This window comes from Phalaenopsis equestris, unplaced genomic scaffold (assembly GCF_001263595.1).
Source record: "Phalaenopsis equestris unplaced genomic scaffold, ASM126359v1 Scaffold000082, whole genome shotgun sequence".
NCBI classification, from domain to species: Eukaryota; Viridiplantae; Streptophyta; class Magnoliopsida; order Asparagales; family Orchidaceae; genus Phalaenopsis; species Phalaenopsis equestris.
Window position 1 is genome coordinate 87,617 of NW_018164524.1, and position 11,489 is coordinate 99,105.

General features: G+C 39.7%; 1 protein-coding gene across 1 annotated transcript in view; it reads right to left on the reverse strand.

Moving 5' to 3' along the window:
• Window positions 1–11,489, reverse strand: part of LOC110019834 (DNA polymerase I) — a 34,822-nt gene that overhangs the window by 13,651 nt on the left and 9,682 nt on the right. The gene's annotated exons all lie outside the window — the stretch shown is intronic.

Genomic DNA, 11,489 nt, shown 5'->3' on the forward strand with positions numbered 1-11,489 from the left:
TTATGTGATATGTATGAATTTTGTGGGGAAAATTAGGCACCAAGCTCCACATTAGTTAAGCAGCCCATCCACAGACAGACGGTCAAACTGAAATAGCGAACACAAGCCTTTGGAACCTACTGAGATGTTTGGTGGGAAAGAATATCAAACAAAAGGATCTCATTCTTGCCTAAGTAGAATTCGCCTATAACAGATCCACGAGTCAGGTAACGAGAAGCAGTTCATTTGAAATTGTCTACGGCCATAATCCACTCACACCACTTGATCTGGTTCCACTTCTACCAAAGTCAGAACTCAGCCAAGATGTTATAGAATGGGTTCACGAAATCCAGCAAATACATGAAAAGTTTAGCAAATAGACTGATAGACCAAAACGAAAATATCAAGCAGAAGCATACAAATCAAGGAAAAATGTGACATTTAAAGAGGGAGACCTTGTCTCGATCGGGTTGAAAAAGAAACAATTTCCTGTAGGAGCTTTTGGAAAACTAAAACCCTGAGCAGACGGATATTTCAGAATTCTACAAAAACTCAACGATAATTCATCCAAGATTGTCTTACATGGGGACTAAAAGATTTTAGCCATATTCAACATTGCAATTCTTACTCTATACTTTGAGGATCCAGAAGCTTCGACAGTTGAGGTTGAAGCTCCCCCAATCCCTGAAGACTGATGTGGGGATCATGTGGGGGCCGACCAAGAGCAGGTAAAACCCTCCTGGATCGGCCGATCCCCTTGGAGGGGGCCCCACCGCCCCCTCCTACTTCATTTCCTTTCCTTTTTCTCCCCTCCTTGCCTTTCCTTTTTCTTGTTTTCCTTCCTTGACTCCCTAAACCTTTTCAGAAAACCAAAATCTGATTTTATTCTCCTTCTAATTTTAAAACCCTTGCATGAAATCTGAATTCTGATTTTATTTTCTTCCCTACTTTAAAAGTCTTGCCTAAATTCTAAAATATGATATTATTTCTTTTCTATTTTAATGTTTCCCAAAGTTGAGTCAAGTCTTTTATAAATAGGAATTCTTGTGTCTAGGGTAACAATCTTGTTTTTCAAAATCTAATTTCAGTTTATTTAAATATTTTTTGCACTCGAAAGGCTATATTCGACGACGAGAAAGGTGCTCTAGTTGTAACCCCGTTCAAGGTGGTGTTTATCTTCCTTATTCCAACCACGAGTCGTTGTCCCGCAGTCCACCATCATTCCAGCCCTCCTTCACCTCAACCTGCCTGCCCTCCTACAGCCGTCTGGTTCTCTCTGCTTCCTCATCCGACCACCGACCAATTGCTTTATCTCCTCCCAGCACACTAAGCAACCCCTGGCGGTTCTCCCTGATCAGCGCCCAACTTCAGTAGATAGCCTCACGGTTTTTATCGTCCTCCCAGAGCATTGCAACCCTCTACTACCTCCCACAAAGCAGGCCGCAACCCTTCTCCACCACGATCTGTGCCTCCACTCCTCGGCTCTGGCAGCCTTTCGCGCCTCTGCTCATGGACTCCGATAGCTTTTCGTGCCACCGCCCCTCAGCTCCAGTCACCTTCCTTGCCTCTCCATGGCTTCGGCCACCACCACCGCCGCCTCCGGGTACGAGTCCACGATGATGTCCTATATTTCTTCTGGTTGTGGTTCGATGCCTCAACGAGCGCGCTGACTTACTCTCACTTGATTTCGCTTTGGCCATCACCACAGTCGTCATTCCAACACAATCTCACTGAACTCCCTCCTCTTCGAGCTTGTTTTGTCTTTTTGAGTTGAGTATTTGTTGTAATGTTTTGTTTTATGTTTTGATTCACAAAGTGATTCATGTCTTGCGTCGTAGTTTAGGTTAATTCCGATATCATTAAAAAAACATAATTAAGATTAAATTAAAGTTAATTAAATAAAAAACTTTCAATTTTATATTTTCTTTAGAAGGAATTGATCAATTTCATACTGAAAATTTAATAAAATTTGTTCGAGCACATTCTGAAGGGTGCGAAATTTGAGATAATCTTAGAATTTGTTGAAGTTACTTGATTTCACGAAATTTGGGCATTACACCCTACCCTTTTTTGCTTTATACCTTGCTCGCTCCTTGAAAAGCTCCTTAACAAGTTAATCCAATTGAATAACAAGCTGTTCATATTGATGATTTTGTTAGTCTGAACTCTCATTGAACTGAAGTTTTGAATTTGTGATGTCATTAAAAGCCAAATATAGAGCTTCCACGCTTGATTTGAGCATTTTGGTGGTACCTAATATTGGAAAAAAATTCCTATCGCTACTTCTGGATTAACAGAGATGGCAAATTTTTAAAAATAGCTGCAGTTCCAAGGTTACTCCATCCTACTGCAGAGTCTTTCATGTGCTTGAAGCTTTAAGTCGGGATCATGAAGATGCCAAAGAAAACGGATATGTTAATTTCATATTCATGCTTATTTCATAGATGGACTTCAACGTATGTAGTTAGTATTAACAATGGTATATATTGTATGATGTGTATTTGGAATTTTACCTTTGTGATATGTTTTTGTAGTTATAAGTTTTATTTTTATATTTAAAGTTATTTAGTAGCTTGTTATTATTTGTATATATATGAGTTGATGCTCTTTTCATGAAGCTAATTAATCATTTTAAATCCAACAATTTCCTGATTTTCATGAATCTAATCTATATGGTATCATCCATGAATACAAGAGCAAGATTTCATGATCAAAGGCATTCATTAACCACTCCCTCTGAATCTCTTTAAGGTTTGTCCTAGCTCCTTTCTTCCCAGTTTTACTTTTCTCCTCCATTCATGTTTATTTGAATCAAAGCCAAAGAATTGTCCCATCTTGTCAAGGATTGGATGCAAGCAAAATAATCATAACAAAGTGGGTCGTAACTACTGCTTTATCTCCTAAAATTTAGTCAGAATTACATTAAAAAACATATCTTTGATTTTATATCTAACTGAGAAATTAAAATTTCTACCATACTATAATAAGATTACTATACAATGCAAACAAAACAAAAGATCGTCATGATAAATAAATGCTAGGATTTTGCCATTTCTATTACGTTTTGTAGAAAGTTTCATTTCATTTATTAGTTGTTTCAAAACAACCATATTGTACTCCAATCAAGTAAAAGGATATGATGACTTATAAGTTAAAAGATAATCTATAAAAAAACATGATGCGTGCTAGAAAATTCACGGAGGTAGAGTAATGGATTATCGTATTAGCGTTGCACGAGGATTCAGCACACACTCAGATGAAAGGAAATCAACCTGTGATGACACTATAAGTTTTTACGTGGAATACTCGTAAAGGGAAAAAATCACAGGGTTTGACCCAGTTATAAAAATCCACTATAAGTTGATGATTACAGAGGCCCCTTGTCCCGCAAACGGGAAAGGGTTACAAGATTTTCCAAGGTACAACGTCGACTGACGACGTTTAGTTAGCAGTGGTCGATAACAGTTGATGACGGTCGGCGATGATTGGCGGTACTCAACGGCAAACAATGACGGTCGGCGGTGGTCGACGGATGTCAGTGGTGATCGGTGGTGGCCGACGGAGGTTTGCGGTGGTCGATGGCAATTTACGATGACAGGAATGATGTTGGACTTAAGCTCCTTCTCAAAGCCTCAAGTTCTCTCTCAAGTCTCTCCTCTTCATGTGAGGGGTGAGGCTTTATTTATAGTGTTTTGGGTGCAATTAATGCAAGAACATGAACCATTTTGATCAGACGGTCCAGAGAGCTTCCTCCAATCAGATGGTGTTTAATGGACATTTGAGTGTCTTAACGATGTCGGAGTTGAGCAATCTTAGGCTCGTTGGATTCATCTTATCGAGACGCTCGAATCGAGTATGAACTCGTTGAAATCGACACTCGTTTGATCTTTCAAATGTGTCCAAAAATCTTCCAAAAATGATTTAATCACTTGATCTGGGCTTGATTTGACTCGAATTTGACTAACTTCGGATTGGACTAACTTTGATATCATTAGATCCGTCTCATCGAGTCGGTCGGTTTGACTATAAGTTTGCTGAAATCGAAACTCTGGATGACTTTTAATTGAAGTTTGAATGTTTTCTGCTCAAAAAATTGTCTCGAGATTTGTGTCATGCCTCGAGATTCGTAATGGATAATAAAATTTTTTAGTGGCGTATTAGTTGCCCCCCCATTTCAGATGAGTTCAATTTCATCGTCCGAAAATATCCATATATATTTATTTATTTATTTATTTATTTCATAGTACTAGTATAAAAATAACATAAATCTTTATGCAAATGAAGTGGAACTCAATTCAGGTGGTTGGGTTTCTTTCCTCTTTGAAAAGTCATGGGCTCGAATCCTTGGGGAAGTAAAAAAAAAAAATTTCTCGGCTGAATTTCGGGCCTGGCGGGCCAGAAAACTGAAATTTAAAGGAAAAACCAAAAATTTAATAAATGAAGCAGTTTATATGTATATATATATATATATATATATATATATATACATATACATATACATATACATACATACATATACATATACATATACATACATACATACATACATATAAACTGCTTTGAATATATGTATATGTATATGTATATGTATATGTATGTATGTATATATATATATATATATATATATATGTATATTATGATAGAAATTATTTTTTCTTTTTTTTTTAAATGAGCTGCTATTTTTTTTAATGAACTGCCGTTTTTTTATTTTTTTTAATTAGCAGCAGTTGTTTTTTAATGTTATGTCTCATATTATGCATATAAATAGAGCTTAGGATGAGGGGGAAAATCACAATTAAGGAGAGGAAGAAAGTCATCCTACGTTGCGAAGAAGAATTATGGCAAATAGTTCGGCAAAGTGTTGCGGTGACGCGTAGCGACGAAGCGACGTGGTAAAACGTCGCGTCAAAGTGTTGCGGTGAAGAGTTGGGCGAACCGTTGCTGTGAAGCGTCGCGGCGAAGCGTTGCGGTGAAACGTCGCTGCAAAACGTTACTGAAATGGCGACAACCGGAGAACCTCGTTCTGCTGAGAACCAGAGGAAAAGTCAGAACCCAGAGGATGTAGTGTCAATTGTGACAGAGAGCGACTTGATCTTTTTTGAAAGAAGTATTTCTTCTCAAATGATATAGTGGTGAAATTACCGAATTTAACTGATCGAGAAAATTCCCCACCTTCTGGATATGTTACTATTCATGAGGCTACCATGAGAGTTGGCCTATGATTTCGACCAGCACCTGAGTTTATTAAAATTATGAAGGCGTTTGGGGTTTGCGTTGTTCAATTATCTTGTCGAGTGGTGACATTCATTATTAGGTTGACAGTTTTCTTCAGGAGTCGCGGGTTGAAATTAACACCGGCAATTTTGGCACGACTGTGTGGGTTTTTTACCGATACGCATGATCGTGTGTTGTTTAAGCATAAGGCGCTGGATTTTCGCCTAAAAGAACCGATAAGACAATGGTCCGTAAGATTTTACTTTGCAAAAAATGATTGGGGGCTCCGCAAGAGGCGAGGAAGTTCTCTACAAGTTCCTGTCTCTCTTCAAACTACCGAAGAGGAAATATTGCAGATGCTAGGATTTCGTGACTTGAAGGAGTTGTTGTTTGAGACACAGTATATTTATGAATTTGTGCGTGAGGAGTCATTGTTCAAGGTTAAGCTTTCTTTCCACCCCGAACGGTCAACAACTGTAGCGTTAAAGAAATCTAAGAAGAGACCTTATAAGCTAGCCCTCGCAGAATCCTCAAAGCGGCACCCAACAAGCAGTGAATGTGAAGTATTGCCTCAAAAACAAAAGAAAGTTGAAACATCACGAGAGCCCTTGCCAAACACTTCAACTATTCACTTTTCTGAAAATATCTTGTCTCATGAATGTACTGGGCTCCTAGAAAGAATGTACTGGGCTCCTAGAATGTACTGGGCTCCTAGAAACCGAGAGTTTTGTATATTTCTTTCATTTTTTGCTACTATATAATTATTTCATCTCTCTAACTCATATTTCTTTTCTTCGAGGTGGATAAGATGGTGGAAATCCAGCAGGAGCTAGGACTGGCATTGAGAAACTGGAACTCCGAGTTTGTTAAGATAAAAAATTTTCAAAACGAGTACAAGCGTCGGTATGAATCTGGGGTTGAAAAAATTACATCTTTGGAATCACACTTAACAGTGCAGGACAGAACTTTCAGCATTGACAACCTCCCACTCGTTGCAGCTTCAGGATCTCGAGAAAACTCGGGAGGGGTTGGTGGAAGTAAGAGTCAGTTTTCGTGAAAGTAGTAAGAGCGTGAAAGCCCTTAAGTCGACTGTGTTAGCCCAAGAAGAAGAGATCCGACTTTTGAGGTCCGCAAAAAATATTGATGTTTCAGAAATTAAGCGTAAAGCGGTCAAGGACTTTAAGAACTCACTTAAGTTTAAGACTATAATTCGAGACCGTGTTCAAGAGGCTCGTGATCGAGTGCTTGATGTTGAGGTAAAGAAGCAACAAAAGTGGTTCACCGAGGAAGGGTTCATCCGAGGCTTTCTGAAGAGAAGTCGAGTAGTGCAACGTTGAAGTGGGATTGTTGTGAAGGGGCTCACTCCTGGCCAAGCTTCGAAGAATTCTTCCTCAGATTTTGACGGTAATGACATCGAGAGTGAATTGATGAATGTGATCTTTAACGACGATGAGAGGGCGGAGGAGAATGTTGACGTTGATTAGTGTTATACTCCTTTTATGCTTGTAGTGTGTTTGTTTTTGTCATGTTGTTCTAATTACGCAGATGTTATTCTTTTCGAACTTTGTCAAAATGATGTATTAGTGATGCATGCTGATCATCTTATTTTGTTAGTTGTTTGCACCCCGAGTATCATTTTGGTGATAAGCGTGAGGATAAATAGCCAACAGCATTTGACGTGGTTGGGCTATCTATCAGAGTTTTACTCAATGATGTTAACCTGTTTAGGTGAGCCAACCGAAGTCCACCGAGGACTTATTAACCCATTTAAGGTTTTTTGCTGGAGCATTGCTCACTTACAAACATGTGTGGAAGGGTTCAGATGTAGTCCACGAAGGACTGTTAACCTATTCAGGGTTATTTACTGGAGAAAAACTCGATGATATTAACCCATATGTAAGAGGTAGATCAAATCTCCTTGAGATTGATCGTGCTCTGACTAAGATACAACCGAAATTGTGTATTTCTCAGGTCGAGAGCATGAAGAGACTCGTGAATGAGTCATTACACTTTCTAAAGATATCCTTTATGTATAGGAAAGTGAGTAATATTTGAGATACAATGATTATGTATATGTTGCGATGTAATAACATATGTGGACTACATGATTGGGGTGTTACTGATAGTATTTGCGAAGCTTTTCTGCATTCCAAGTCTGAGGCAATATTTTTCCATCTGAATTCATGAGCTTGAAGGTTCCAGGCTTGATCATGGTAGTCACGATATATGGGTCTTCCCAGAGAGATGATAATTTATTGCATTGAGGACCATGACCGACGGCTTCAATGCTACGCAAGACCAGGTCACATATAGAGATAGTCGAAGCTTGACTCTCCGGTTGAAGTGGTGAGCAACTCTTTGGCAGTAGGAAGCAGCTCTAAAATGGGTCACATCACGTGTTTCTGGGAGGAGATCCAAATGTTGTCGGAGCTTTTCCTCGTTGCTATCTGAGTCGAAAGTCTTAACTCGTGGGTTTGGAACTCCGATATCAACTTAGATAACAGGCTCAGTGCCGAAACACAAGTTATATGGAGTTTCCCCGGTTGGAGTACGAGAGGTGGTGCGATAGGCCCAAAGGACGTTAAGCAGCTCTTCTACCCATTGCCCCCCAGCCTTCTCAAGACGAAACTTCAACCCCTTGAGCAACATTTGTTTGGGGATGCGCCACCTCTATCTGCCCATTTGTTTGGGGATGCGCCATTGCAGTGTGCACCAACTAAATGTGAAGATCCCTGCAAAATGATATGAAGACCCTTCCAGTGAATTGAGTTTCATTATCAGTGATAATCTTCGCGGGGAGCCCAAAACGACAGATGATGTTTTTCCAGATAAATTGTTTGGCATTATATTGGCGAATATTGGCGAGCGGCTCCGCTTCTACCCATTTGGTGAAGTAGTCGACAGCTAAGATGATGAATTTTCGTTGCCCAATAGTTAGTGGAAATAATCCCATGATATCTAACCCCCATTGGGCTAAAGGCCAATGAATCAAAAATAATGTGAGTTCTACCGGCGACACATGCGTAAGATTGGAATGTAGTTGGCAACTTTTGCATCTTTGTACAAACTCTAAAGCGTCTTGCTTAATTGTGGGCCAGTAGAAACCTTGCCTCATTATCTTAAGAGCAAGTGTCCTACCACCAAGCTGCTCCCCACATGTTCTGGAATGAACTTCTCGTAGAGCGTAATCAGTTTCAGATGAAGGAAGACACTTGAGGTATGGACCTACGAATGTCTTCTTATAAAGTTCATCCCCTATAAGGATGAAGTTGGTAGTCATGCATTGAATGTGAATTGATGTAGTAGCATCATCTGGTATTGTTCCATCTCGGAGGAATGAGATGATGGGATCCATCCAAGATGGCTCTTTTGAGACATGGATGCTAGGAAAATGTATCTCCTGAATACATATTCTTTTATAGAGATCTCCGGTTGTCGAAGTTGCAAGTTTAGAGAGGACATCAGCTCGGGTGTTATGCTCCCGAAGTATGTGAATGAGCTGGCATGTTTCAATTTGGGCGAGAAGTGTTCTTACTAGACTGAGATACTGCACTAGTTGTGAGTTATGAGCGTCGAATTCACCTTCTACCTGGGATGCAATGAGTTGAGAATCAATGTAGATGATTATGTTTTGTACTTCACAGTCGATGACAAACTTTAATCTGACTACTCTCCTTCACTTTGATGAATTCCTGAGAGATGGGATGAATCCTTGATGATCCTTCGATTTGCGATGAACTGCTTGGCGAACAGTTTGGCAAGCTCGTTAAAGGTGGCAGAGAGAAGAACCAAGTTCGAGCTTGTCTATTAAGAGTAGTTGGGAACACTTAACACAGAAGCGCATCAGAGACACGTTGAATCTACATGATGGTTCCATAATGATCAATATGCTCGTAAGGGTCGGTTATCCCTTCATATGTATCGATGTTCGGAAGCTCCAAGTCTGTTGGGATGGGGTGTTGGAGGACCGCATTCGCTAAGAGAGAAGATTCATGGATGTTACGGTGAGTGTAGAAGCGATCCTTTTTTTCTAAGGGGAACTCTTCACGGACGAGGCGTCGTAGTTCATTGCGAATGACATTATCTGATAGGGGATGTGTTCCTTTCTGAGGAGGCGGGCCGACATGAGTTCCTCCGAGCGGAATGTTTCTCATACGTCGCGGAGTTAATGGTAAACGAATTTCATCCAATGGGCGGGTCGGTACGAGTTCTTACAAGCGGTATGTTTCTCGTACGTTGCGGAGTTGATGGTAAACAAATTTCATCCAATGATGTAGGCAGTGGCTATTAAGCCTCCGATAGAAGTTGTAGGATCTCTAGTTGAAACTCCATCATTATACTCATTCGATCTTCTATAGAATGACCTGAAACACCTTCGTTGGCAAGATAGCGTCCTCCAAGGTGGGAAGATGAAGAAGCATGTCGTCATTGGCTTCGTGATTGCTCCTTGGAACGATGGGTGTTGGAGCGGGATGCTCCGTTTTCACGACCATTGTGTCTGGTGGTCATGTAGTAAACCATGTAAGTACTTTAGTTGTGGGATTGAAACGGATTGAAACTTTCTGAAACTTTCCCACAGACGACACCAAACTGATGTGTGCTAGAAAATTCACAGCGGTAGAGTGTCTTAGCGTTGTCTTAGCGTTGCATGAGGATTCCGCACACACTCAGATGAAAGGGAAACAACCTGTGATGAAACCAGAAGTTTTTACGCGGAAAACCCATAAAGGGAAAAAACTACGGCGTCTGACCCAGTTATAAAAATTTACTATAAGTTGATGATTACATAGACCCCTTGTCCCGTAAACAGAAAATGGTTACTAGATTTTCCAAGGTGCAACATCGACTAACAGCATCTAGTTAGTGGTGGTCGACAACAGTTGATGACGGCCAGCGGTGGTAGACGGAGGTCAGCGACAATCGGCGGTGGTCGACGGCGGCCAACGATAATCGACGAAGGTTAACGGTGATCGTTGACCATCGATGCTGGTCAGCGATGATTGGCGGTGGTCGACGGCAAATGATGACGGTCGATGGTGGTCGACGGAGGTCAGTAATGACTGCGGTGGTCGACGGCGGTCTGCGATGGCAGGGATGATGTTAGACTTAAGCTCCTTCTCAAAGTTTCAAGTTCTCTCTCAAGCCTCCCCTCTTCATGTGAGGGGTGAGGCTCTATTTATAGTGTTTTGGGTGCAATTAATGCAAGAACATGAACCACTTTGATCAGTCGATCTGGAGAGCTTTTTTTGATCTGATGGTGTTTGATGGACATTTGAGTGTCTTAATGATGTCAGAATTAAGCAATCTTGGGCTCCTTGGATTCGTCTTGTCGAGACGCTCGATTCGAGTATGAACTCGTTGAATTCGACATTCGTTTGATCTTTCAAATGTATCCGGAAATCTTCCAAAAATGATTTAATCACTTGATCTGGGTTTGATTTGACTTAAATTGGACTAACTTAGATATCATTAGGTCCGTCTCATCGATTCGGTCAGTTTGATTATAAGTTTGTTGAAATCGGAGCTCTAGATGACTTTTAATTGAAATTTGAATGTTTCTTACTTAAAAGGTTGCCTCGAGATTCGTGTCATGCCTCGGGATTTGTGATGGATGATGAAAATTTGTTGGTGATGTATCAAAACAAAACATAAAGATTGTATTTGGAAAAAAATTCAATATGTTACAGACATAGTTTATGCCACCCTAATATATGGTTCATAATATAATATATGCTTATATTATTCGAAGATCAAAATACAATAAAGATTGAATCATTTTATTGCCTGTATTAAGCTTAAATCAAAATCAAGAGCTAACTAATGAGACATGTTGGCTCAAATTAAACTTGAGTTAAGTTTTCTCCCAATTGAATCAAGCTAACTTGAACCTGGATCAAAATGTAAATTGCCATATGATAAGGCATTTATTCTAAAAATAAAAATCAAACAAAAATTAATAAGCTAGGCTTAGCATTAATCAAGATTGGATCAAGCTAATTTGATGCAGTACAGGGCACAATTCACGACAGCATTTGGATTATTCTAATTACTGTTTTTCATGATAAATAAATACTAGGATTTTGCCATTTCTATTGCGTTTTTTTTGGAAAGTATCATTTCGTTTATTAGTTGTTTCATTAACAATCCTCTTGTAATCCTATCTAGTAAAAGGATATGATGACATTTGTAAACAAACATAGTAACAAGTTTGAATCAATTTTTCAATTTTCCTCATACATTCTCTCTCCTCTATACAAGTTTCTATCTTCAAAGCAGAACTCCCTATTTCTTTCCCT